Source organism: Canis lupus, chromosome 15 (assembly GCF_011100685.1).
Source record: "Canis lupus familiaris isolate Mischka breed German Shepherd chromosome 15, alternate assembly UU_Cfam_GSD_1.0, whole genome shotgun sequence".
Lineage (NCBI taxonomy): Eukaryota > Metazoa > Chordata > Mammalia > Carnivora > Canidae > Canis > Canis lupus.
In genome coordinates, this window is record NC_049236.1 from 63377964 (window position 1) to 63403707 (window position 25744).

The 25744-nt window shown below is 38.7% G+C and overlaps 1 pseudogene; it reads right to left on the bottom strand.

Moving 5' to 3' along the window:
* Positions 1 to 2069: 2069 nt before the first annotated feature.
* LOC111098928 lies at positions 2070 to 2467 on the bottom strand (annotated as a pseudogene).
* Between the last annotated feature and the right edge of the window lie 23277 nt (positions 2468 to 25744).

Sequence of the window (25744 nt, forward strand, 5' to 3'; positions counted from 1 at the left end):
AATAAAAACACTCTAGTCAATTGAACATTAGCATTTTTCCTTTATTTTTATGACACTTCAGATCTTGAGATTCTTAGAAAATGTTTCCAAGCTTCTATCACATTTTACTGTATTGTTGCCATAATTAACAGTTCTCCTTACCTTTAATTTATTGTCTATTCGATTGCTTCTGCTTATTAAGATTAGTCTTCTTAAACTGATGTTTTTATAATTTCATTCCTTTGGCCACCAATTGTTCTCAATAATGCCTGACGGAAGTTCAGCCATTATAGCCTTATCTTCCATTTATCTTTTGATTTCTTTTAGCTTCTTCCTCCCAAACTTACCATATGATCCAGTCAAAGTTTTTGGACAAATCCTGGATGCTTTAATCCTATTTCTCTTCTCTTCCTTCAGTTTTGCTATTCTTGGATGCTTGTCCCTAGATATATTTCCCAACACTGTAATAATGGAAAGAGTATGGATTTGAGGGTCGATATATGGGTCTAGATAAGGCCTCTGCAAATAGGTAGCTGTGTGAAAGATGGCTGTTTACCCAAGTTGTCTGGGCCTCAGTTAATTGGCTTGTGGTAGGATTAAGTTCTCTAAAGTGTGTAGGTTATCAGGCACATGTACATGCCAGTTAGTGATGCTCTCTTCTTTCACAGCCTATCCAAATCTCCAGATCCTAGCTTAAATTTCATTTCTGTCAAAGAAACTTCTTTGAGTCATGGAAACTGATTTTCTTTCTCTTTTAAACTTACTTATATCCTTTATTTTACACTTATAGCCTTTTACCCCCCTTAGCTTTGGGAGGTCTTTTTTTGTGTGTATATATTTTGTTTTACTGATACCATTAGATTGAAAACTATTCAACGACTCTATTCCCATAGTCATCTGAAAAAAGACTTTAAGCTATATGTAATTTTTAATTTATTGAAGTTATTTTAGCATTACTTTATCCAACTTATTTTATATTTGTTGCCTTTAACTACAAGTTGTAAAAAATTGAAACATATTTTAGAAACACAATTTAATTTTTTTCTATGTGATTTTAAATAAAGGAAGGCAAATTTGAAGAGCAAATTTAAAAATACACTAGTTTATTTGTTTATATTATTACATATTATATAATTATATTTTGCAACAATACATAATTGTGTTAACTGGTACCATATATTTTATGAATAACAAAAAGTAGATCCAAACTTAGGACTAATATGCAGTGGGAGGAGGTCTGACAGACTCAGAAGAAAAAAAAAAAAAGAGTATTATAATATTGTCATTATTCAACTTAAATTTTCCACTGAAAATAAAAGTAATTGAATTAGCCAATGCATGTCCAAATGTATTTCTGTATGCATACTTATTTTAAATTATTTGCTTTCAAATACACGTACTACTCAGAAAGAGAAAAGCAGCACTGGCATTTAGGAAGTAGCCCAGTATGCTTAGCTAGGTCTTTTGTTCTAGTTTGGATATATATATATATAAATTCACAGGTTATCAATATTAAACAAGACTCTTCTGCGACAATGATGGCTCAAGACAAAAACAAGGTCATTCTGTAATTATACATGAATGTAGGTAAAGCACGAGTGTTGTCCAATCACACAGATGGCCAAACGTACTTCTCTCCTGGCTAATATAAGTGACCATGGTTTCTTACCAAATAAAGCTTTGGCCTAGACCTAGTCTTTTTCTAGATAGATTTGATTTTTGTTTTGTTTTGTTTTGTTTTTAGATAGATTTGTTAAAAACGAATCATATAAATACCTGTACTTCCTCAGAACATTTAATTAAAGCAAGTCTCACTTTCTTAAATATTACAAAAAATGAAATGACTAAACACAAACCCAAATCCTATAATTATTCTCTAACAACCTCTTACTTAAAATGCTCCCAATACATCCTGGTGCCAGTTTGTCGGGACTCCAGTGAACTATTTACATTGGCTGTACATGGAAATGTCTCTTCAGCTATGTGACTCCAAGGCAGCTGCTGCTGTTGCTTTTTCCTCTTCCGCCCCCTTCTCTCCTGCTCCCTCCCCTGCTGCCTCTTACTGGATAAGAGCCACGGTGTTCATTTGTTCACTTCTTGAACTTGAAGTATTTCTCAATGGTATCCTTGGCCTGCGACTCTTTGCCATAATCCTTGACTATCACACAAACGCAACTAACCACTTGCAGTATTTTTCCCTCTATGTCAATTTTATGGAACCCTGTCTATTCCTCTAGTTTCTTGTTATCAAACTTGTTGGGTTTGTGCTGAACTGATGTTCAAGGGCCACACAAAGGGCCACCACCACTTTGGCATACATAGACTCCTTACCGATGGACACAAACACACAAAGATGGACTTGACACTTGTCTAAAGCTGGGGCAGCTTTGTAAATTCCATGTGCTAGGCCATCATGGAAAAGAGCAATCTTTACCACCTCTTATAAAGTAGCATAAATGTCCATTCTACCCCCAGCAACAATGTCTTCCTCAGCATTAGAGGATCTTTATTCTGTTGCCAGCTGTGACAGGCTTTCAATCCTTGTTAAAGTCCATGTGCTTAGAAAGTGATGCCATGTTGGTGAATTATTTCTCACCCAGTCTTGTATTCAGCTGTCTTGATCAACCAATCCCAGGGCTGTTTCTCTGCCAGCTTATTTTTGCAACCCCTTCAATATATAGTTTATTTTCTCCTTTTCTGAGACCAGCAAATGCAAATCTAAATTATGACAGTATTTAATCCTAATTATAATCCACAGTAGGAGAGGACAGGCACCGTCTTTTAATGGAGCATGTATTGCCTTGCAGAGCCAATGTCCTCACGTAGACCATTTCAGATGTCCTTTCCCCATATTTCAGTGTCCCAGGCACTAACACTAGCAGGACAGATCTATATTGGCTTAACATTCAAATGTCTGTAGCTCTGTGATGTTATTGCCTTTTCAAATTGCCCCACTGTGACTACTCTTCTAATGAAGGAGAGTGTAGAGAAATGCAACTGATTTTTGTATAATGATATTTTATTTCTTTTTCATGTCTGATTGCTATGGTGAGGACTTCCAGTACCATATTGAAAAAAAGGTGGCAAAAGAGAATACTCTTGTCTTGTTCTTGATCTTAGAGGAAAAGCCTAGTTTTTTTCACCATTGAATATGATGATGGCTGTGGGTTTTTCATATATGACCTATATTACATTAAGGTATGTGTCCACTAAGCCTACTTTGCTGAAAGTTTTTCTCATGAATGGATATGATATTTTGTCAAAAACTTTTCTGCATCTATTGAAATGGTTATACACTTTTTTTTTTATTGTAGAGAGTTGATGTTATGTGTCATGTTGATTGATTTGTGAATATTGAACCATCTTTGCATCACTGGATTAAATTCCATTTGATCATGGTAAATAATTTTTGATGTATTGTTTGATTCAGTTTGTTAATATTTTGTTGAGAACTTATGCATCCATGCTTATCAGAGGTGTTGACCTGTAGTATTTATTTGTTTGCTTCTGCTTTTTGTAGTATCCTTTTCTAGTTTTTGTATCAGGGTAGTGCTGGACTCATGAAGCGAATTTGGATGGTTTCCTTTGTATTCTCTTTTTTGAAATATTTTGAGAAGACAGGGTATTAACTCTTCTTTAACTGTTTGGTACAATTAATCTTTAAAATTACCTGGTCCTGGACTTTTTGTTTTTTACTAACTCAAGTTCATTGCTAATAATAGTCTGATAAAGTTTTCTATTTCTTTATAATTAAATCTTAAGATGTTTACATTCATGTATTTTTTATTTGAAATAAAGTAAGTTAATGCGTAGTGTAGCATTGGTTTCATGAGTAGAATTTAGTGATTCCTCATTTAACATATAACACCTAGTGTTCTTCCCAAAAAGTCTCCTCCTAATGCCCATCAACCATTTGACCATCTTCTCACCCACCTCCTCTTCAGAAACCCTCAGTTGTTCTCCAAAGTTAAGAGTCTCCTATGGTTTGCCTCCTATTTTTATTTTATCTCCATATCCTTTCCTATGTTCTTCTGTTTTGTTTCTTAAATTCCACATGTAAGTAAAAAATATATTCATCTTTCTCTGATTGACTTATTTTACTTAGCATTATAAACTCTATTTCCATCCACATTGTTGCAAATGGCAATACTTCATTCTTTTTGATTGCTGAATAATATTCCATTGAATACATATATCACTTTTTTTATCCACTCATCAGTTGGTGACATTCAGGCTCTTTCCATAGACTGGAAATAATGCTACTATAAACAATGGGCTGCATGTGTCCCTCTGAATTAGTATTTTTATATCCTTTGGATAAATATATAGTAGTGAAATTTCTGGGTTATAAAGTAGTTCTATTTTTAAATTTTGAGGAACCTCCATGGTGTTATCCAGAGTGACTGCACCAGTTTGCAACCCACCAACAGTGCAGAAGCAATCTCCTTTCTCCACATCTTGGCCAACACCTGTTGTTTCCTGCATTGTTAGTTTTAGTCATTCTGACTCATGTGAGGTCATAGCTCATTGTAGTTTTGATTTGTATTTCCCTGACGATGAGTGATGTTGAGCATCTTTCCATGTGTCTGTTGGCCATCTGGATGCCTTCATTGGAAAACTATCTATTCATATCTTCTATCCATTTCTTACCTGGCCTGCCTTTTGAGTGCTACATTTGATAAGTACTTATAGATTTTGCTATTAACAGTTTATCCTACACGTCATTTGCAAATAACTTCTCCCATTCTGTTGCTTGCCTTTTACTTTTGTTCATTGTTATCTTTACCATGCAGAAGCTTTTTATATTGATGAGGTCATTCTTGCTTTTGATCCCCTTGCCTACAGAGACATGTCTAGTAGGAAGTGGCTGCAGCTGAGGCCAAAGAAATTACTGTCGTACTCTCCTCTAGGATTTTGATAGTTTCCTTTCTGACATTTAGGTTTTCCATCTATTTTGAATATGTTTTTGTGTATTATGTAAGAGAGTGGTCCAAGTTCATTATTCTCTGTTGTTCAGTTTTCCCAACACCATTTGTTGAAGAGATTATCTTTTATCCATTGGCTATTCCTTTCTGCTTTGTTGAAGATTAGTTGACCATAGAGTTGAGGATCTACTTCTGGATTCCCTATTCTGATCCATTTATCTATATGTCTGTTTTTGTACCAGTACCACCCTGTCTTGATGATTACAGTTTTATAATACAGCTTGAAGTCTCAGGTTGTGATATCTCCCACTTTAGTTTGCTTTTTCAACATTACATTGGCTATTCAGAGTCTTCTCTGGTTTTAGAATGATTTGTTTTACCTCTGTGGAAAATGCTGGTGGGTTTTTTTATAAGGATCACATTATATGCATAGATTGCTTTGGGTAGTATAGACATTTTAACAATGTTTGTCCTTCCAATCCATGAGCATGGAATGTTTTCCCACTCTGTGTCTTCTTCAATTCATTTCATAAGTATTCTATAGTTTTCAGAGTATGGATATTTTACATCTTTATTGGGTTTATTCCTGGATGTCTTAAAGTTTTGGGTACAATTGTAAATGGGACTGAGTCTTTGATTTCTTCTTATGTTGTTTATTATTGGTGTAGAGAAATGCAACATATTTCTGTACATTGATTCTGTATCCCACAACTTTACTGAATTCATGTAGCAGTTGTAGCAATGTTTTTGGTGGAGTCTTTCAGATTTTTTGATAGTATCATGTTTTCCGTGAAGAGTGAAAGTTTGACTTCTTCCTTACCAATTTAAATGCCTTCTATTTCTTTTAGTTATCTGATTGCTGAAGATAAGATTTCCAGTACTGTGTTGAACAACAGTGGTGAGAGTGCACATCCCTGTTCTATTCCCGACCTTACGGGGAAAGGCTTTCAGGTTTTCTCTAATGATTATAATATTCTATGTGGGTCTTTCCTACACAGCCTTTAATGATGTTGAGATATGTTCTTTCTACCCCTACTTTCTTGAGGGTTTTTTTTTTATCAAGAATGGATGCTGTATTTTGTAAAATGCTTTTTCTGCATCTATTGAGAGGTTTCTATTGTTCTTATCCTTTCTTTTATTAATGTGGTGTATCATGTTGATTGATGTGTGGAGAATGAACCATCCCTGAAACCCTGGAATAAATTTCACTTGGTCATGGTGAATAATCCTTTTAATGTACTGTTAGATTTGATTAGTTAGTATCCTGTTGAGAATTTTTTCATGTTTTCCATTTCCATAAGGGATAACAGTCTGTAATTCTCCCTTTTTTTGTGGGGATGGGGGTCTTTGTCTGGGTTTGGCATCAAGATTATGCTGGCCTTATAGAATAAATTTGGAAGTTTTCCTTCCAGGTCATTTTTGTGGAACAGCTTCAGAAGTATTAATTCTTGTTTTTCCTTTTTTTTTATTTTTGAAGATTTTATTTATTTGAGAGAGAGAGAGACAGAAATATAGAGAGACAGAGAGCACACAAGTGGAGTGAGGGGTAGTGAGAGAAGCAGATGCCCTACTGATCAGGGAGGCCAAGTCAGGGCTCAATCTCAGGACCCTGAGGTCATGACCTGAGCTGAAGGCAGACCCCCTAACTGACTGAGTCACCCAGGCGCCCCTTCAATCTTCTTTAAATGTTTGATAGAATTCCCCGTGGAAGCCATCTGGCCCTGGACTCTTATTTGTTGGGAGATTTTTGATTACTGATTCAATTTCTTTGCTGGTTATGGATCTGTTAAAATTTTCTATTTCTTCCTATTTCAGTTTTGGTAGTTTATGTTTCTATGACTTTATCCATTTCTTCCTGATTGCCCTATTTGTTGACACACAATTGCTCATAATATTTTCTTATAATCATTTGTATTTCTTCAGTGTTGGTTGTGATCTCTCCTCTTTTATTCATGATTTTATTTATTTGGATCCTTTCTCTTTTCTTTTTGATAAATCTGGCCAGAGGGTTATCAATTTCAACTCTTTCAAAAAATCAGCTTCTATTTTTTTCTCAGCTTCTGCTTTCATTGATATGTTCTAAAGATTTTTTTTTAAATTTTCTATATCCTTTATTTCTAATATTTATTTATTATTATTTATTATTTCCCTTCTCCTTTTGGATTTAGGATTTATTTGCTGTTCTTTTTCCAGCTTCTCTAGTTTGTATATTAGAGGCTTTTCTTGTTCCTTGAGAAATGCCTGTATTGCTATATACTTCCCTCTTAGGACTGCCTTTGCTGTATTTTATGGCTTTGGACTGTTGTGTTTTCACTTTCATTTGCTATCTTGCATTTAAAAAAAAATGTCTTCTTTAATTTCCTGGTTAATGCATTTATTCTTTAGTAGGATGTTCTTTAACCTCCATATATTTCTGGTCCTTCCAAATTTTTTCTTATGGTTAACTTCAAGTTTCATAGCATTGTGGTCTGAGGCCTGATTTGTGACCCACTATGTGATCTACTCTGGAGAATTTTTTTTTTTTTCTGGAGAATGTTTTATGTGTGCTTGAGAAGAATGTGTATTCTACTAGTTTAGGATGAAATGCTCTGAATATATGTTAAGTCCATCTGGTAAGTGTGTCATTCAAAGCCCTCATTTCTTTGTTGGTCTTCTGCTTAGATTATCTGTCTATTGCCGTGAGTGGGGTGTTAAAGTCCCCTACTATTACTGTATTAGTATCAATGCATTTCTTTAATTTTGTTATTAATTGATTTATATATTTGGCTGCTCCCAAGTTGGGGGCATAAATATTTACAACCGTTGGATTTTCTTGGTGGATAGATACCTTTAATATGATATACTGCCTTTCTTCATCTCTTATTACAGCCTTTGATTTAAAATCTAGTTTCTTCAGATATAAGGATGGCTACTCCAGTTTTCTTTTGATGTCCATTAGCTTGAAAGATGGTTCTTCACTGCTTCACTCTCAATCTGGAGGTGTCTTTGGGTTAAAAATGTCTCTTGTAAGCAGTATATTGATGGGTCCTCTTTTAATCCATTCTGATACCCTGTATCTTTTGATTGGAGCATTTACATTCAGAGTAAGTATTGGTAGATATGAATTTAGTGCCATTGTATTACCCGTAAGATCATTGTCTCTGTAGATTGTCTCTGTTCCTTTATGGTCTTTTTTTTTTTTTTCTGGTGTTTCTTTCCCACTCAAAGGTTCTTCTTAATATTTCGTGCAGAGCCTATTTAGTGTTCACAAACTCCTTCAGTTTTTGCTTGTCCTAGAAACTATTTCTCATTCTATTCTGAATGACAGCCTTGCTGGACACAGTATCCTGGGCTGCAAAGTTTTCCCTTTTAACACATTGAGCATCTCATGCCACTCCTTTCTGGCCTATTTTCTGTTTACTGGTCTGCTGCTAATCTTATGTGTCTATTCTTTTAGGTTAAGGACATTTTGTCCCTACCTGCCTTTATATTTCTCTATCTTTGAATTTTGCAAGTTGTGATATATGTCTGGGTGTTGACCTGTTTTCTATTGATTTGAGGGGAGTTTTCTGGTCCTCTTGGACTTGATTGCCTGTTTCCTTTCCAAGATAGGGGCGTTTCAGCTATAATTTGTTCAAGTAAAACCTATTGTCCCCTTTTCCCCACTTATATTCTGGGACTTCTGTGATATGGATATTATTTTGCTTTGTGGAATCACTGAGTTCCCTAAGTCTATATTTGTGATGTAATAGTTTTGTTTCCCTCTTCTTTTCACCTTAATTATTTATTTTCTATATCCTATTTGTTCTTCTGCTTCTTCCATTCTCCTCATGATTACATCCAGTCAGTTTTGTACCTCAGAGCATTTTTGGGCCTTTTATCTCTATAGTCAGGGTTTCTCTTGTATCTTATATGCTTCTTTCAAGCCCAGTTAGTATTCTTATGACTTGTTCTAAATTCTTGCTCAGATATATTCCTTATATGTGTTTTGAGCAAATCCCTGGCTGTGATTTCTTCTTGATCTTTTTTATGGACAATCCCTCCATCTTGTCATTATGTCTAGGTTTCTGTCTTTTGTATTTTATGAAAACTTGTTATGTTTCCTGCTCTTGAGAGTAATACTGTGTTAAGAAGTGGTCCTACATTATCCAGGTCCTGGCACTTCAGGAAGTATTTTTGATGCTCTCTGCTACGTTGCTTTGGCTGCTCTTTCCCACAGGTCAGTCCTCTGCAGAGTTCCTACTTGCTTGCAGTGGGGAGCGCTTAGACCTTTTAAATTGATTGCTTTGATTTGTTTGTTAAGAGAAGTCTGATTTAAAATAATAATAATAATAATAATAATAATAATAATAATAATGCCAATCCAAGAAAAAGAAAAGGGACAAAAGAGGAAACAAACAGACCCACCAAAAACTATAAGCCTGATTCCAGAGGAAGAAAAATTAAAAATAAATAAATAAAATAATTTAAAAAATGCAAAATAAAGAAAGGAAAGAAAATAAAACCTGGTCCTATTCCACCAATCACATTTCTGAAGCTGAGGCTTTGAAGCACTCTCTGATCAGTAGACTTGGTACATGTTGGGGACCTGTTTTGGTCTTCTGAGAGAGAAGCCAGCTGCACTGGCTCACAGGCAGCCCTGCCCTAGAAAAGATGGCCTTGCAGGGTGCAGGGGGCTAGGGTTTGGCATAAGTGACTCCAGCCTCCACTGAAGGCACTGACCCTGTGGTGGGCAGGGAAAGGAGGGATGAGGAAGATGGCATCACCCCACCCTGTCATCTCCAGAGAGTGGAACTAGGAGCTGCTGCTGTTTAGGGGGCCCTAGAAGGAAAGTGAACCATCCTCCCTCCTTTGTGTCCTGGCTTTTATCAGCTCCCTGCCCTCTACCTATCTGTGCCTGGGCTGTTGGCCCACCCAGAGCCATAGTTCTATGTTTTATCTCTGCCTGATGGCTGGGATTCAAAACTCCAGAATCTTAAAGGACCCAACAAGACGTGGACCCACTCCCTTCCTCCAGAGGAGAGCTTCACAGTGCTGTGCCAGGCCCTACTATGTCCCAAAAAAGCAGCCCCACAGTTGCCCAGGTGCCTGGAGTCCCTGGTGCAGCACAGCAAAAAGCTTTTGCCAGTTATCTGCCCTCAGCATACTCCTCTGTCTTCTGCTGTTGAACGGCCACTCAAGGACGCCCGGTGCACCTTTTGTTCTTGCAGAGGCAAGAACCTCTCTCTAAATCTACTCCAGGAAGGGAAATGTTCTCTCCCAGTGTGACCCAGGGCACCCCACACCATAGCGTCTTGCACAAACACTATCGGTTGCTCTCTCTCCCCTTCTCCCCCTCTCTCCCGGACCTCTCCCTGTGAAAAGGTCTTTCCCTCTGCAGCACCATGGCTTTTCTCTCCCCCAATCACATTTCTGAACCTTGCATCTGCCTCAATCTCTCCTCTCAAACTGTGCAGATTGCTTTCTTAATCCTCAGATTGATTGTTGTTAAAAGTGATTTGATGTTGATCTAGCTGTGTTTGTGGGACAAGACGAGCTCAGGGTCCCCCCCACTATTTTGTCATCTTAATTCCTCCCTGCCTTGAGTAGTTTCTAAGAATTTATCATTTCTTCTAAGTAGTCCAATTTGTTGACCTATAATTCTTCATAATATTCTTATATAATCTTTTGTATTTCTGTGGTGGTTGTTATTTCTCTTTCTGATTTTGAGTTCTCTCTCTCTCTCTCTCTCTCTCTTTTGGAGGAGTCTAATGGTTTATCATTTATTTTAAAATTTATTTGTGAGAGAGAGAATGAGTAGGAAGGGACAGGGAAAAACAGACTCCCCACTGACATGGGGCTTGATCCCAGGAGCTGGGATCATGACCTGAGCCAAAGACAGCTGTTTAATGGACTGAGACACTCAAATGCCCCAGTGGTTTGCTATTTTTGTTGACCTTTTCAAAGAATAAGTTCCTGGTTTCACTGATCTGTTCTATTGGGTTTTTTAGTCTTGATTTCATGATTGTTGTTGTTTTTTTTTTTTTTCCTGCTTTAATTCTTACTATTTCCTTTCTTCTGCTGGTTTTAGGTTTTGTACTTTTTCTAGCTCCTTTAAGTGTAAGGTCAGGTTGCTTTATTAGTGGTTTTATTTGCTTCTTGACACAAGCCTGTATTGCTATAATCTTTCCTCTTAAGAACAGCTTTTGCTACATCCCAAAGATTTTGGGTCCTTGGGATTTTATTTACATTTTTATTTATTATTTATTTATTATTTATTTATTTATTTATTTATTTATTTATTTATGTCTCCATTTATTTTTTGATTTCCTTTTTGATTTTTTATTTGACCCATTTATTGTTTAGTAGTGTGTTATTTAACCTCTGCATATTAATATTCTTTCCAGATTTTTTTTTCTTAGGGTTGATTTCTTGTTTTGTAGCATTGTGGTTTGAATAGATGCATGGTGTAAATTCAGTCTTTTGAGTTTGTTGAGACTAGTTTTGTGGGGACCTAACATGTTGTCTGTTCTGGAGAATGTTTCATGTGCGCTTACAAAGAATGTGTATTTTGCATTTTTGTGATGAGATGGTCTGAATATATCTGTTAAATCGATACATTGTTTCCTTGTTGATTTTTCTCTCTGGATTATCTATCCCTTGATGTAAGTGGGATGTTCAACTCCCCTGTGATTATTGTACTACGACTTATTACTCCCTTTATGTTTGTTAATAGCTACTTTATGTATTGGGTGCTCCCATGTTGGGTGCACAAATATTTTGTTTTTTGTTCTTGTTGGATTGTTCCCTTTCTGATATATAGTGTGTCCTCCTTTGTGTTTTGTTACAGTCATTGTTTTAACACTTTTTTCAACATAAGTATTGCTGCCTTAGCTTTCTTTTCATTTTCATGTACATGATAAATGTTTTTCATGTAACCATCTCTTCACTTTAAATCTCAATGTGCCTTTAAGTATGAAAGTGGCTTCTTAGCAGCACAAAAGTGGGTTTTTCTTTTTTACCCATTCAGTCCCCCTATGTCTTTTGATTGGAGAATTTAGTCCATTTACTTTCAAAATAATTATTGATAGTTTTGTACTTATTGCCATTTTATTACTCATTTATGGTTATTTTTGTAGTTCTTCTCTCTTACTTTCTTTTCTTAATTTCTTGCTGTGTGAGTTGATGGCCCTCTTTAGTGAAGGGTTTCAATTCCTTTCTTTTTATTTTTTCATATCTCTGACAGGCTTTTGATTTGTGGCTGTCACTAGGCTTGTATATAATATCCTATGCGTATAGTAGTCTATACTAGAAGGATGGTTAAGTTTGAACCCATCCTAAAAGCACTAAAATTTTACTCCACCCTCCCCTCATGTTTCATATATATGGTGTCATACTTTACATCCTAGTTTTAAAATTGAAAATACAGGTCTTTATAGACTCTGAATATACAGATTTTGTACCACCTTGGTTAAATTTATTTATGATATTATATATATTTTTTAAGATTTTATTTATTTATTCATGAGAGACAGGCAGAGACACAGACAGAGGGAGAAGCAGGCTCCATGCAGGGACCCCGACATGGGACTCAGTCCCGGGTCTCCAGGATGATACCCTGGGTGAAAGGTGGAGCTAAACCACTGAGCCACCGGGGCTGCCCTATTTTATTGTTTTTTATGCTACTGTAATTAGAATGGCTTTTTAAATTTCTATTTTAGATCATTGTTAGTATATAAATATGCAAATGATTTTTATATATTGATTTTGCATTTTACAACTTTACCGAATCACTTATTCTTAAAGTTTTTGGTAATATCTTAATGGTTTTCTATATTTTCTATGTATAGATCATGTCCTCTACAAATAGATGTAATTCTACTACTTCCCTCTTTATTAGATACCTTTTATTTCTTTTTGGTTACTAATTGCTTTGGCTAGGACTTCCAATACTACGTTAAATAAAAATGACAAGAGTGGGCCTCCTTGCCTTACTACTGATCTTAGAAAAAAGGCTTTAACTTTACAGTTGAGTATGATGTTATATGTTGATTTGTCATATACAGTATTGAGTTGAATTTTTTTTTCTACACTAATTTGTTGAAAGTTTTTCATCAGAATGGATGTTGAGTTTTATTAGATGCTTTTCTACATGTATCCAGATGATCATAGTATCATATTTATTGATTTGCATACAGTTGAATCATCTTTGCATCCTGAGAAGGAGTTCTGCTTTATCATGGTGGATGACCTTTGAATGTACCCTTGAACATGGTTTGCTAGTTGTTGCTGCTGTTTTCCTCTATTGAGATTTTTTCCATCAGTTTTCATTAGGAATATTGGACTGTAATTGTCTTTTCCTGTAATGTCCTTATCTGGCTTGATATTAGGACAGTGTTGGCCTGGTAAAATGAATTTGGAAGTGTTTCTTTGGTGGGTCATGTTTCCTTGCTTTTGTGTGTGTCAGTGATGCTTTTGAGTTGATGTTGACATATTTGAGAGATCATTCATATATCCCAGTCTTTCAGATAGGCTTTGTTGGGGAAATGCTTTCCCTTGAAGGTGTCTGTGCGGGCAGTAGCTGGCTGATTGTACCATCTCTAATTTCTGATTTGCCACAGCATCATATGTCCACGTCCTGCAACTCCAACTAACTTCAATGTTGGCAGAGACTATAGTGGTCTTCTGTGGACAAGAATGCTGGGGTCCTGAGTGTGGCAATGCTGGCCAGGACAATGGAGTTCCTCAAAGGCCAAGAGTGCTGGGTTCTTTCATTCATATTTACACTTTGGAGGAAGTTCTAGGCAAGGCAAATCCCTCTTGATTTCAGGTCTAGTGCGCTGACACTTAGAGTGGCAGTGGTGTCAGGGTTCTGGATCAGGCATATGTAAATCTAACAGTACCTCGGTCCTTCATCACAGATACACTTGCTGCAGCAGTGGTGCTTAGATCAGGAGACTAAGCATGTGCAAACGTCCTATGGAACCAGAGCATGGTGTTCTTTGCAGAGACTCCATTGAAGGAGCAAGCTCTGGCATGATGGAGCATGGTGGTGCTCGGTCCCAGTGGTCAAGTTGCAGTAACAGCATATCTAGGGGATGATGAGTCAATGACCCAACTCTGGCCCTAGGGGTAGTAGCAAAATTGCCACTAAATCTATATGTTAGGAACTAGGGGGTGGAGTGTAGAGATTTGGTGCCATGGCCCCAATAATGATGGCCAAAGCCCTGACCAGCAATCCAGGGAAAGGGCACAGGGCAGCAGTAATGTAGCTTTGGCAATATTGGATCCAAAGGTGAGACTTGGGACCCAGCAGTGGGGCTCAGAACAGTAATAGCTCTGCACCTATAGGTAGTGAGGAACTATGGCTTCCTGATCCCCCAAACAGGGCACAATAGTGATTGGGCCCCTAGGGGTAAGTCTCACTGCAGTGATAGCTCCATCTCTGGGGAGAAGAGGCAGTGGCAGTGACCCTTGGCAGCTCGGTGCCCCTGTGATTAGCATCAATGGAGACTGTGGGAGTCCTCCGGAACAAAGGCTGCACATACCCAGTGAGCCTTGCCGAGGTCCTTCAGTTCTCCTTCTCCCCATGGGGTAAAATCCCTCCGAGGGAGCCCTACTGAGGCTCAGCTTCCTAGGCTGGGGAGACAAGGTGAGACACATAAAATGCTTCCCATACTTTTCTATGTTGCCATCCTAGTCTTCGAGCTTCAGTCTTACTCCTTCCCAGTGCTCCAGAGCTCTTTCCATCAGTTGGTAGGTTTTCAGGGTAAGATGAGTGTTTGGGAGCCCCTAGTTCTCCATCTTACTGGCCAATCAAGTCTCAGCCTTTTATTATAATTTCTTGCATTATTTTCTATTGTTAATATCCTCCTTGACATTTTGTGTATATTTTGGCTTTATTATTTTTTTTTTCTTTCAGCAAGTCTGGCTCAGATTATATGCGTTGTACAGCGTGCTATTTCTATTTTGAAAGATATAGTTATTTTGACCTGTGTGTTCCTGTTACCTTGAGGTCACCAGCTAGGCTGTCTGCTATTTTGTGTCGGAGAGGAGATAAAAAGCCAGGCTCAGTGACAATCCTATGGAATTAAGGAGAAAATAGGAAATAAATCCAGAGACGTGAGCCCAAAACATTATAATACCACGACTGACCATTTTCATTGTTTGCTACTCTATCAGGAAACTCCTCCGGTAAGGATTTCACTTTAAAATACTTAGGTAGCATCAATTTTTGGAGGAGCTAAATCCCATTAGCTGACAAGATTTAAAAAGAAGAGATATTTGTATACATTCTTGAGGCCAGTGGGTCAATCCAAATCTGTTTCATCAACCCCCTACCTTGTGGTTGTCCCACGGATACACAACCCTGGCTATCTTTCATTATTTATCTACTTTACTCCTGATCACCTCCACTCCAACTATATTTGCTGGGTTTTGTTCATTCAACACAACCCACTAATCCTCATATCACGCTGTTTGTCCTTATTCTCTTTTCTGCCTAAAATCTGTTTTCCCAAACCTATGCATGATTGTGTCTTTCTCAATTCAAATGGTATCTTCTCAAAAAGACCTTCAATATTACGCTGGCTAGAGGAATGCTTCAACTCCCATCCCACTCACCCACTACCCCCCATCAAAAGTCTATCACCTTCTCATATTATCTTTTAATTAGTACCAAAAAATGGTTTTATTTACTGCCATGTGTGATTTTTTTGCCCAAGGCTTCTGAACAGAAAGAAAAAGGTCATTATTTGAAGTCAGAGACTCAGTGTGTCTTATACATTATTATATTCTTTGCGTCTACAATACATGGTTTGGCATATAGCACAATTCAATAAATATATTTTAATTGAATGGCCACTTGAAAGATTGTGGCTTGGATCACTAAGAATTTTTGATGCCTCTTCTGTGCTATATTTTATAAGATAAGGTTGTGTCAAATAGAAAAGTAGATGTTTTTATGTAAACTCATAAAGCAGCACCGATTTAACATATGGATATAGAGTAAACATTCATTATTTAAGAGAATACCTAAAACACACAATTTCCATGTGGTTATGGTGACAATGGAGGTGATATGATGGTTTAAATTAACAGCATGTGATGGTAGAAAGTTTGTACAATGACTAGAGTTCAGGTGAATTTGTTCTTGTTTTAAGTTCCAGAAGAGATGAACTAGCCTAAAGGTTTCATACGAAACTGTGATGCAGAACTGTTTTTGTGCAATCACAAACTATCTCCCTAGAGAGAGTCAAAGACCTTATGATTCCAGGTCTGAGGTGTGCTCCAGGGTTGATGTAAAAGAGGTCCCAAGGGAAATCAAAGAGCATTGAGAGTATAACTGAACACTTCTTGGGAAAAATAAAATAAAAACACCCTTCAACTATAGTTACAGAGATCATATTCACTGCTTTCAATTTTATAAGGCACTTATCACTAATCCATACAAGGAACTTGTAATTTTCCCACTTGATGTTTTATCTTGATTTAGTTTTTTGCTCACCATTTGTATTCATGATTTGCAAGTATCTTTTGTGATTAACAGAATCAACTTTGGATACCTTAACTTTCAAACTCTACAGGGCAAAGGCAATTTCTATGTAATGCTCTCCTACAGGTACACACACTCCCTCAAGCTATTGGGGATATAATTAGTATCCGTCAATAAAACTGCTTCCTGCTCCAGCAATTCTTATTGTTCTGACAGCCCAGTACCTGCAAACTATAGATTGAAAGCAAATATAATTTTCATCATTTTATAGACAGTCAAAACCAAATAGGTAGGACAGAGATATTTTCTGGGTACACTTCGCGGATTTTGTTTCATCACATTCCTAAAACCCCAGGACCTCAGAAATCATGCAATCACTTGGCTGACATTCAGAAACAATCCTATTGCCGTAGAAATGGACGAACTGCTGGAGAGCTATTTGTGAGAAATCCTGGATCTTCATTTTTGATGTTCAATTAGGCAAGGTATAAGAGCTGCTGACATGCTTTTTCTTCCGAGATTAAATGACTTTCTAAATAGAGGATATTTGAAGCCCAAATCACTTGACAAGTAGGGATACTAGACTTTTGCAAGAACTGAATTGTTTTTCAATATCAAATACATTAAAAAATTCTATGATAACAAAGTGGACCTTGCTTATTAAAATTGCTGTAAGATTATGAAACCCCTATAGATTATATTCTCTTCTTGAAAACTCTTAAAAGTAATCCAAGTAATAATGATGCTTGAAGTCCTGATATTATTACTGCATTATAAATTAGGGTTAAAAACCAAAAGTAAAAAATAATATCCATAATATGTATTATTTTTTTTAGGTATTTAGCGTTTATTTAGATGAGAATTGTTTAAGGTATTTCTACAGTAGAATATCTTCGATTATAATTATCAGTAATAAAGAATAATAATAGACATAAAACCTATAATAGATATAAAGCTATAAATAGATGTATACAAAGTGGTAACTGTTCCTGAAAATAATTTCCCTCTGTCTGACTGAAATCAATTCCATCATTAGAAGTGACGTGATTTTTGCTAACTTGGGAACATGTTAAAGTTGAGTCTCCTCAAATTAACAGATTACTATTACTCCTCCAAAGCAATATTTGAAAGAAAAACAGTAGCTCTGTACATACCCTGTTGAGACCATTAACCTGTTGAACATTATTGCTAAGACCTAGATTAAGTATCTTCTGTTCAGGAATGGAATATAAACAAATCTCATCTTTTTTTAAAGTCCTAAACTAAGCTCTTTCATGACACATTAACTACGATAAGCAGAAGAGGCAGGGTGCTAATTACTATAGTGATGTGATCCATTTGCTAAATGATGAGAACATCAATAATTCATAAGAATTAGCTGCTAAAACATTTAACGTCAAACAATCCAGGCTTAGCAACTCAGCAATCTTTTGTGTGTACTAGTTGACATTCAGACACTTCCTTTTCATTAAGAAATATAAATGCATTTTCCTTCTCGCAGCAGTTTAGATTATATAAAGAATTGCAGATGTAGAATATGTCTACTCTGATTGTGTGCAGTATCGACGGTCTCTGTGAGAGTCTGCAGATGTCTCACACTTAGTGCAAATCAGTCTTAAAATTTTTCAATGCAAATTAAGTGTCATCTTCTAATATGCAATGATATGGAAGAAATAACAATAGCACAAGTAACCAAATATGGAATGCTTGGTTTTTCACATCAGAATAGAGGAAAATTCAATCCTTGTATTAAATCATGTTATGAGTCTAAATACAGTACTTAGATTACCGGTGTCTCACCAAACCATTAAGTCTACCATCGAAATTTTATCTTGTTTAATTTATTTCCTCAATATCTAATGTACATTTATGTCCTCATAAAATAATTTAAATCATTTCCTCTAAAAATCTCATTTTTTTCAAAATAGAATATTCAAGCTTTTAAAACCTAATCAAGAGCAAATAACAAAGTTGTGAAGTGTTTATCATTTTTTATATTATTAATGAGACTACAAATACATATCCATAGTGTTATTAACATAAGTAACTGTAACAGTCAATGTACAAGTGAATTGATTGTTGGAGCCATGAAAAAATCAAACTATGTCTTAAAAATAAAGGGAATCATTTCTTTAGTAGCTTTAATATTAGAAAAAAGTGATGTGAACTGAACACAAAATATTTTAAGTTATCTTAAAAGGAAGAAGAGACGTCTAATCTGTAAAATCAAAGGGAAAATCACTACATAGCTGGACAACACTAAAAAAATGTTATGGTAAAGGATTCCTTAACAGTTCAGACAAAATTTAATAAAGGTCTTATAAAGTCATCTTAATACACCCCAAAAAGTGAATAGCTTAAATCCTAAAATCCTTAAATCATCAGTGTTCCAGTCTAAAATGTTTTTTCTCAGGCTAAATCCACATGGAATGCTTTATTACAATTTTTTTGTTAAGTCCCGGTTGTAATCCTTCGTTACATTTTTTCAATAAGTCCTGAAGATATAAACCTCCTTATCACAAACCTTACTATGGTCACTTTTTGCTTTGAGTACAATTAATTTCGATATCTTTTTGTACTTTGGCAGTATAACTAAAGGGAGCATCTTTAAATTGGTTTTAATATATAATTATGACATTTTTCCTGGCCATCTAATGAGGAGAATGTTATTAGTAATATCACCTTCCAGCATAATTTTGCCTTTCATCCCACTTAAAATTTTCTCCAATTAAATTTTCATGATATCAAGGAAAATTTTAGATTGCAACAATTTAATTTTTGTATCTATTAAACACTGCTTCCACTAATGAAAACTGTCATATATCACTAAAATTCAGCTCCAAGAAATTTAGACTAATTATATTATCTCTCAGTGAAGAAATTTTCCCTTTGCCCTATGGTAGCCTGATAAAGGAAAACTGAATTATGCAACCACATAAAGTAAGATGTAAGCATTAGGTTCAATTTATTCTATTGGAAGGCACTAGATGATTATTTAATCATATTAAAAAATATATCAAGAGAACTAATATAACTAGTTCTTACGGTGTCTAAACTTGGCCCTGAGTTAACGTGGGGAAAAAATGCCTTAAAGTGATGGTATAAGAGGCACAGGTTCCGTTCCTGTACCCATAGCTGTAGTCAGTGTTACAAATACCACTTTTCCCCCCTTGGGTATAGTAGCAGCTCTTAAAAACTTCACTGAAATTTCCTTTCAGAATCATAAATAGGCAGTTTTTACTATTTATTCTTGGGAAAAGTACCATCTTTCTCACTGCTTCCCATCAGGGTCTGCTAGAAATTGAATATTGGGTCATCTCTACCCGCCACCCTCCACCCCCACGGACATAAAATTCATAGGTTGAAATCCTGTCCCTCAGTGAACCAAACCCTTAGCTTCTTGGTGAGTCACGGGGCAGGAACTACACCAGGTGGAGGTGCTGCACACAGCAGCTTCCTTTAAGGCCGATTAGGAGATCCGGGCAATAACTTCCAAAGCTGCGACTCCCTGAGCGGAGGTGAATGGGTTCCTTTTACCGCGGGTTAGAATGAACTTGTCCAGAGGGAGCCTCCCCATCCCGTGCAGAGGCAGGCCCAGGGTTGCACGTGCCCCTTAGGAAGCCTGTACGTGCACGGTGTGTTGTGTGCACAGGCCTGTTCTCTTCCGTGGGTGGAGATTTTCACATAGTAATGAGATAAAGGTGACTCACCGTCACCCCATGGGTCACCCCGTGGCCCATCAGCACAGGCATGAGTGGAGGCTTGAAATCAAACTGGTCCGGGTGGTCTGGGCTGGCGAGAGCTCTTTGCCGGCCGGTGGTTATCGCTGGAGGGGCAGTTTCAGCTCTCCTCACGGGCCGCTGTACCTGTCCGGTCTCTGGCTTGAGGTAAGCTTTACTTTCCACCTCATTCTTAAGGAAAAGGATGGGATGGCATTTGGTGACTACAAGCAGTAGGTGGTAAAGGCCAGGTCTTGGAGTCTAGCTGGTGATAGAATTTGGAGTTAAGGAAATTGGGAAGTAAAGCTGTCACAAATGTAACTAGGGCCCTTATAAAAGAGACCCCCGAGGATGCCCCCCGCCCCGCTTCCTACCATATGAGAACTGGGGGAGGAGATGGCCAATCTTTAAAGCAGGAACTCGGGCTCTAGTCAGACACTGGATCTGTCAGCACCTTGACTTGGACTTCGTAGCTTCCAGAATGATGGGGAATGCATTTCTCTTGTTTACAAGGCACCGACCCTGGCACTTTTGTTATAGCAGCAGAAAAGACAGAGCTGCAAGTTGGCAGCGGACGTGGGATGCTGCAGCACTAATAGCTACAACACACACGAGGGGCTGCGGGGCTGGGTGGTGCCTGGAGGGACCGGGGAGTTTTGAGGTGCGAGCTCAACGAAGCCTACGTTGTTGTGAACGGGCCGTAGAGGGTGACCCTGGAGAGTTCAGGAGAGAGGGGGAGAGCTGGAGCGAGGGCCTCTATCCGGTTAGAGAACGAGGGATCCGGGATGGGCAGCTGACAGATGCAGGGATGTAAAGGCTCCTGCGGCGAGCTCTTGTACAGAAATGACGACTGTCACGGTGGCCCTTGTTAGAAAGTGGAAAAGCACGTGCCCGAGTGATGTTCACGTCCGGAGTCTTGTGCGAGGCAGAACTGCAGAGCGGCCCTCGAGGATGGGGCTCGGGCGATGCCTGGGCAGGGGCATCCTGACCGCTGACGGCTCCTGGCAAATGCCAGGAAAGAGGAATGGCCTAGAGATGGAGCAAAGGTGGAGCAGTTGGCCGGGAGGGAGCCCGGTTTAAGGACACGGAGCGATCCCAGGCCAGCTGCACGGGAGACATGCTGAGGCGTGTTCAGGGGGAGCCTGCGCAGATTCGTGTGAACCCCCAACCCAACAGGCGGGAGCGAGTCTCCAGACAGCAGAGGCATGGCCCTGGGCCCTTCAGAGACCCAGCGGGGGTCTGGCCCCATCACAGGCCACACAGTGCGTGTGGGCCGGGCCGGGCAGAGGGAGGCCATGGGGGCAGGGGCAGGTAGTTCAGAGGAGGGGCTGCTGGCATCTGTGGGACCCGTTGTGCCCGGCGCCAGCTCCCATGCCAGGCTCCACTCCCCCCACATCGGTGCCATCCCCCTTGCTGCTCACGTCTGGGCTCCGGTGGGCCCCGTATGGCCATGATGATCGCCCCGTTGGCGGGCACACACACAGGAATCTCTGGTGGCATCTTTACAATCCAGTGTCTCTAGTGCTCAGAGGTCACAAGCCATGGGGCCTGCTGCCAACACCCAGATTTCGAGGGACAGAGGTGCTGGGCAGCTGGACACCGCTGTGGGCGAAGCGGCCACCAAGGAGCTGCCGCAGGGCCAGGCCCAGGGCCACCCTGGGGGTAACGTTGCCAACCCTCTGGGCCCGGACGGCCGAGAATCGGGCCTGAGGAGATCATACCTGGGCCTTACGGTTTCACGTTTGCACCATTCAGTTTGGGACTCACAGGGATCCGTCGCTGCTTTCTTCTTCCCTATCTCTTCCTTTTATAATGGGAATGTCCACCCTATGCCTTTCCTACCATTTTATTTTAGATGCACATAACTTGCTTGATTTCACAGGGGAAAAAAAGGAATGCTGCTGCCTCAGGCTGAAAAACACCTGGACTCTCACCTGATTAGGATGATACTTATTTATTTACTTGAGAGACAGAGAAAGAGAGAGAGTGGGGAGGGACAAGGAAGGGGAGGGCCAGAGGGAGAGAGAGAGAATCTCAAGCAGACTCTGTGCTGAGCACAGACCCGCGTATGGGGCTCAATCCCACGACCCTGAAACCAGAGTCGATGCTCACCTGACAGTCACCCAGGTGCCCCCGATTTAGGTGAGACTTCAGACTTTTGCATTTTGAGTTGATGCTGGAACAAGTCGGGATTGGGGGCTGCTGGAATGGAGTGAGTACATTTTGCATGTGAGGAGGACGTCAGTTTTAAGGATCCAGGGGGTAAACGCTGTAGCTTACGTGTCTGTTATCCTCTTCCTCCCCTAAATTCTTATGTTGAAATTCTGACCTCCGATGTGATGGTATCTGGAGGTTTATCCTTTGGGAAGTGAATGAGATTCGTGCCCTAATAAAGGAGACGCCAGAGAGCTCCTTCTCCCCTTCCGTCACGCGAGGCCACAGCAAGAAGATGGTCCTCTGTGAGCTAGAAAGCGGGCGTCCGTGAGACACTGAATGTTTCAGCAACTTTATCTTGGAATTTCCAGCTCCGGAACTGCAAGAAATACAGTTCTGTTGTGTATGACCCATTCAGTCTACGCTACTTTTGATATAGCAGTCAGAACAATCTCGGGGGCACAGTCCTTCTATGGGGCCCTGCCATTAAGAAAGCGGGCTAGGAGGGAAATTGGAAGTTAGGAAGAGGAAAGTTCCCTGGTTTCCATCAGCATCGGGACAGCCGCGGGAGGATCTGAAATTCTTTTTTTTTTTTTTTTTTTTTTTTGGATCTGAAATTCTGCTGCCACTTTTGCACCAGCTGCCTAAAGCTTCCTCACATATCTGATCAAGATCCCGGTAGTGCCCCTCCTGCGAGTCCCTAAATTCTTATGATACTTTTCCCTTTTGTTTCCTTGATGCTGGATACGGTAGCTTTTTTCCCCTGTGGTTAAACTCTTGATTATTTCAATTTTTTTTTTCCTCTTTAAAGGCTTTTAAACGTAGCAATAACCAATTTCTTGAATTAAATCATCTCTGTTTGAAATACCTATTGCCTTTTCTGTTTCCCTGAATGAGGCCTAGTAGGAAGCCATTGAAGGGAGATCAGCAACGTACTAACGTTATTAGCCTTGGGTTGAGAAATCATTGTGTTAGTTGCCTTGTAGAGAAGAGCTTGAAGGAAGGAGTAGTGGAGACTTGGCTGCTAATAGTTGGGAGACTATTGTGATAAAGCAGAAGAGGGACCGGCTAGGATTATTGTGATAGGAATGGGGCCAAGTAAAAAGATTCACAAGATGTAGGATATAATATTGGCAATACTTGATGATGCATCAGATGTGGGGAATTAGAGGAAAGAAAGAATGATGAGTGACAGGATTGAGTGTGGCACCATTTCGTAAGATGAGTATGGAAATTGATGAGACTCGAAAGTACGGTCATAAATTAATTTTTTGAAATAAAAAGAATTGATTTTTTGCCATTGAGAAGCTATAATATTAGTCTGGTCCTAGGATAAAATTTCTGTGCTAGGGATTTACATTTATGTAAGGTAGATTCTGATGCCATGAGTATTGAAAATGGTAAACAGAATGAAGTTCTAAGACCCGAACTCGAGGAATGTTGGCCATTAATGACCCAGTAAACAAAGGCAAGACTTCAAAAGAGGAAGAGGAGTACCTGCAGCCTTAAGGGGAAAATGAATATGATACGCTGTTAGAAAGGCTGGTGAAAGGAAATGCTCCGAAGGAGTAAATCAACATTGTCAATGGCTGATAAAGGAGTGTTTAAAACAGGAAGCTCAGTTTGAGTTCACATGTGGTAATAAAGCAGGGGGGGGGAGAAGGGAGTGGGAGGAAAAAGAGTTAATAATTGGTAAGGAAAACCCATTTCTGCAGGGATCATGAGAAACAGACTTAATTTTGAATCTATTCACCATTTCCATATATCTATTTACAAAGCAAGGAAAATAACTTAATTAGTTACGGGATCTCTCCAAGCATAGCTGGCATTCTTTCAATCTTTGGCTTACCTGTGCCATTCTTCTAGAGATAATTTCAATCTAGAAAATATACACGCGTCCAGTGCCTGATAATATGTGCATATTATATAGTTTCCGATGATGGTATTGATGATTGCATTTCACAATTTTCACATTTCACAATAAGAATCAGAAATAAACACTTCCTTTCTCAAGTCATGAGATGCCAAGCAGATTATCAATTTCTCTGGGCCAATAGGATTTTGAATAGAGGAAAAACACCTGTCCCTTAAACAGGAACAAAGCTGATTACTATCCTTGAATCTTAATTGATTAACTCCAATCCATAATCTCCTATTTCCCAGCCCTTCCTTATTAAACAAAAAAAGGGAGATTGTAGAATTCTCAGTAAGCACAGGTACAATGAAAATACTTCGCTGCTAAGTAAATTGCCATTGCAGTTTTGTCCACAATTAGAACCTTATTGAAAATCTATGATGTGGGTCTATGTGGTCTGCAGCCTGACGATTACGCAGGAGCAATAATCATTGATTTCTAAAGGCTTTCAATACTTGGAACACTGGTTATGAATAGCAAAAAATAACCATTCAGGCAAATGAACCTGTAATTTGGCAATGATCTTGCTAATTTCTGTCTAAAACACGTTACTTAGCGGATTTAAAGACCTTTATTTAGCTCCCAGTTAGCTAATACGCATCGCTCTTTGATCTGGCATTAAGGGGATCAGGATTCCAAGTGAACTTTATATTAGTTTTGGCTTTGTACCTGAAAATGGTGCCGTTGAGCTGTCGTGGACGGATATGATCTTTGAATTGCTTTTCTAAGTGTAGGGTGGATCTGCGGCGTCGTTCATGTGTGTATCTCTTTATCTATGAAATAAAATAGGGCACAGAGTGTTATCCAGGCTCTCTAACTGAGCAAGTCATTTAACCTCTCTAAGGTTCATTTTCTTGTTGGCAAAATGTCAATCTAAATGCCGCCAGCTTCACCGGGGACACTGTAAAGAAATGTAATACGTGTGCGGTTCATAACACAAAATCTGCCCATATTTGATAGTAATGTAGGCAGTACGCAGTTGCAAATGCCCCTTTATGATGTAGGCCTTGGCCAGAGCTTTGCCTTAAGACGAACTATTGCGTTTGACTAACATAGAACACAATTTACAGTATACTGCTTTCAAATAGTATCCGTTAATCCACTCACTCAAGAAACATTTATGCGGTGCCTACCCTGGGAAGGTGCTCTTCTATTTATTGGACATTGAACAGTAAAGGTATAATGAGACATTGAGCAATAAGAAAACAGCCACAGCTGCTAAGGTTCATGTATTTATGGGAAAAAATAAAGATGGAGAGAGAGAGAGAGAGAGAGAGCAAGCCAAGGTGGCCATAACTAATTTCAAATGTCCAAGCAGTCATAATAAGAGAAAAGAAAAATAAAGCAAGATAAGGAGAAAGAAAATAGTAGCAGTAGATGGATTATCCGTGAAGACATGTTGGAGGTGATGCTTAACAGAGACTTTAATAAAGGAAATACACCGTAGAAATATATAGCAGGGCAGCTTTCCGGGCAGAGTGAGTTAGCATGTATCAACGTTCCCTTTTTCCTATTCACAATAATTTTCCAAATACCATGCATTATTTTTGTTTACACGTTATCATGACTTCTGTGGTTCTTCTTACTCATCCACAAAGAG